This window comes from Haemaphysalis longicornis, unplaced genomic scaffold (assembly GCF_048455015.1).
Source record: "Haemaphysalis longicornis isolate Haplotype H1 unplaced genomic scaffold, Haemaphysalis longicornis Haplotype H1 scaffold_1, whole genome shotgun sequence".
In the NCBI taxonomy this organism is placed as follows: domain Eukaryota; kingdom Metazoa; phylum Arthropoda; class Arachnida; order Ixodida; family Ixodidae; genus Haemaphysalis; species Haemaphysalis longicornis.
The window spans coordinates 80,606,864-80,610,438 of record NW_027526203.1 but is presented as its reverse complement, the minus strand read 5'-3'; the positions used below and the strand labels follow the sequence as shown (position 1 = coordinate 80,610,438).

Here is a 3,575-nt window from a genome sequence, read left to right as displayed (position 1 = left end):
TCAACTCCTGACTCCACTAAACATGGCTTTGGGCCAGTCCCAATGGTCGTCGTTTGTTCGAGTCATTGCGCCACGCACGAGCAGCTATGTGACGCTGGCAAAGGTGGGGAGCGGCCGATCGACGAGAGCTTCGCCGCTGCGACATTCCCCAATAAAACACAATAAAAACAACGTAGTCTACTCTCGCTACCAGACCACTGCTCGGTCGTGATCTCTGCGCCCTCAAGCGTACTTTTTTTTCTTCTTTTTTTTTTTTTTTGTCTCGCGTGATGGCGGTCTTGTTGTAGCGGTCGTCGTTTTACAGCAGCGGCCGGTTAACCAACGGATCGCCAGCGATGCGACATGGTGAGTGTGGTGAGTACATACGACCAGTTTGTTACGGTTCAATGCTTTTAATACCTCTACGCTTCCTTCTTTGCTGTCGCGCCCCGAGACTGTTGTCGCGAGGTTTCACACTCGATCCGCGAGGACAAATTGAACGAACGATCCTTGGACTAATACGAGGAAGCGTCTACAGACTATGCACAATCGAAGAGCCCCAATAATATTCCATGTCCTGCTTCTTCCGCACAGTGCATCACATTCGTTGTGGTGTTGCAATGCATTCAGAGGCTGTTAAATATTACTGTTTATGCCTCTGCCAAATATAAACACGTGACAAATTTGTTGTCAAGGTGCGTGCGTATGACCAGCGTACCAAGCAGGTCCAATTTATTTATTTATTTATTTAGATACCCAAAAAGCCCCGAAGGGCATTACATAGGGGGGGATCAGAAAAGCAAAACATACAAAGCAAAGTATACAAACAAAAACATAGAAGATTGACCTATACAAGGCAAGCAATACAATTTTTGCATGAGAAATTTGACATCAGGCTAACAATGAACACAAAATGTGCTTTAAAAGAGCAAGGCAGCACTTCAGCATTTAACACTTTAACACACTTGAGCATTTAACACCAAGTCATAGCACAGACAGAGCAATGAAGGAACATATAACACTGGGCTTGAAATTGATAAAGTTAAACTGCATCTATTTGCGCAAGGTACTCTGTTTGTAGATATGGTAATAGCGCCGTTTGAAAAGATGGTAAGTTTATTGAAGATACTATGTGTTCGGGCAACGTGTTCCATTCTGTAATGCTCAGGACAAGAGGTGAATTTTGATATTTATTTGTTTTTGCAAAAATTGGTTCGATTTTACGGGAGTGGTCTAGCCTGGAGGAAACGTAACTGGCAGTTCGAAGGTGGAACTGGGAAAATGAAGAAGCGTGGTGAAGTACGGAGTAGAAGAAAACCAGTCGATTATATTTTCTGCGCATGGCGAGTGGCATAAGGTTTAAGGAATGCTTTAGGGCAGATACGCTCTGATGACGTGAGTAAGATGACGAGATAAACCTTGCCGCGCGGCTTTGCACAGACTGAAGTAAATTTGTTAGGTAATGATAATGCGGGTTCCAGACAACTGACGCATATCCCAACGATGGTCTAATGAGCGAAGTATATGCAAGGAGCTCGCAGGGTGTAATCGACGTTTTAAGAGGCCCAGTTTTTTTAAACATTTATTGGTTATGTACTCTATGTGTGAGTTCCAGCTCAGATCAGAGGTTATATAAATTCCAAGATATTTATATGATGAAGCCGATTGTACGTCTCTGTCATTTATTGTGTAGCGATTTAAGGGCCGGTCAAGCGCACAAGAAAACCAATAATCACACCAGCAAACGAAGAAAACCAATTATTTATTTATGCATCAAAACATAGAAGCTGCGAATTGTTCAGGACTTTTTGCAGTATTAAATAGCGGCAACCCTGTTGCATGTTCTCCATATGAACATCTCATCATGATACAAGCACGTGATATTTTTCGAAAGTAATGGTGGAAGCGAGCGCCTGAATGAAAAATGTGCCGGCAATTTTTTCCTCCCTAAATCCTCCAGAGAGAAAAAAAACATCAGTAAAATAATGGCTGTGCCTTCCTAAAATATCGTTTTTCTGTTCACTATTTATCTACCTGACAATTAATATGTTCTTACACATATAATTCAGTTCCTCCTCCGTCGGTTATCTTTGGGAAAATGCAGCAAGTGTAAAGCGAGCGACACGTTGAACAAGATCCCCAGCGCGCCCCAGAACTATCGCCCCGTCCGGCCTAAGATGTGAGCGAAACGGCTCTTGAAACCCAACAGGCAAGCCGACAGACACACGTCATAGAAGTGGGTGCAGCGTTCGCGACTCCAGAGCAGTGACGTAAGGCGAAATGTCCGCCGGCGCGCACCACATAGCGGATGAGTGGCTGAACTAAGCGTCCCTACCCTTCCTATTGAAAAGCACGCGACGTGTCAGGCAATGTTTTACAGGCGGCGTTGGGTGGTACTTACTACAAATTGATAAATCTGGCCGAGCTGAAGTGTGAGTACCGTTGGCCTTTAATGAGTAACCCTGACCATTCCTTGATTTTTACAGGTGCCATTCTGTCACGGGGCATGGTGGACGAAAATTCCCATGGCTGACCATTGATGACAATGACGAGGGAGAAGCTGTGTGGGGGCGAAGCCAGCACTGACTCTCTCATGGCCATTTTGTAAATGATGTAAATAGATCGCTCGTAACCTTCAACCATGGTTCGTCTTATCTGATTACAGTTCTTTGCTAAGTTTCACAGTTGCTACAAATCCTGTTGTAGAGCAAACCTTTTATTCGCCTTGAAGGGGCCATTAGGACAAAATACCAGTTTCACTCACAACATTGGGTGTCTTATAGTGCCCCTACTGCTTGCCAAGCAGCGAATGATGCCTTATTCATTAAGAGATTACACAATTTAAGCCAAAGTTTCAATCCTCTCGCTAAATAGTGTCTTGTGATGTCAGCGATGATATATCCAGGGCAGGTATTTGAAATGAATGTTGAGCACGTTAACTAGGGCTGCAGCGGATAGGGAAATCTTGCCTTGCATCCAACAAGGATGCAACATCTTGCGGTGACAGGCCTCCGCGTAGGCGACGCAACTGCATACACTTCATGGATACATGGGCCTCATCATCATTCCCTCTTGGACTTCATCTGCGAAGTGAACATTTTCATGTTCAATTAACTTTGGTCATCAACTCCTACTCCCTCATCTATGCCCTGTGGCAAAATAAATGCCTTATAATTTCATTGCTTCGTTTACCACCCATCCTCTAGATGGCGCATGAATAGAACTCAGGCCCACTGTCCATACTCACTTTGTTTTTGAGCGTATTTGCACCTCGCTTGTATTTCTGGCTTGTCTTTGTTACAGCATGTAGTAATCGCTTCGTGAAATATAGGGTATGCTCAAGAAATAGGGTCACCTAAGACGATGTCGTTTACGCCAATCGGCCAGTGTTGTGAGAAAATTCCAAAGCGCCATACTGCTGAGCAGCTCTAACAAGCATAGTGTGCACAGTACAACAGTGCACACTGGTACTTTTGTTTAGTTTACATAAGTTTTTCAAGTTCCACTGTTCACCCGATTATTACTATTATAAAATGAAAAAAAAACTTGTTTTTCAAGCTCATAAGCCCTGCCTAACAACTTGCGTTTGCTTTTGC

At 43.9% G+C, this 3,575-nt stretch overlaps 1 long non-coding RNA gene across 1 annotated transcript; it reads left to right on the top strand.

Moving 5' to 3' along the window:
• The first annotated feature begins 271 nt into the window (after window positions 1-271).
• LOC144164693 (uncharacterized) lies at window positions 272-2,618 on the top strand. The gene is made up of 2 exons (XR_013321221.1): window positions 272-345; window positions 2,466-2,618. It is a non-coding gene; the product is annotated as an uncharacterized LOC144164693 (long non-coding RNA).
• The last annotated feature ends 957 nt before the right edge of the window (window positions 2,619-3,575 follow it).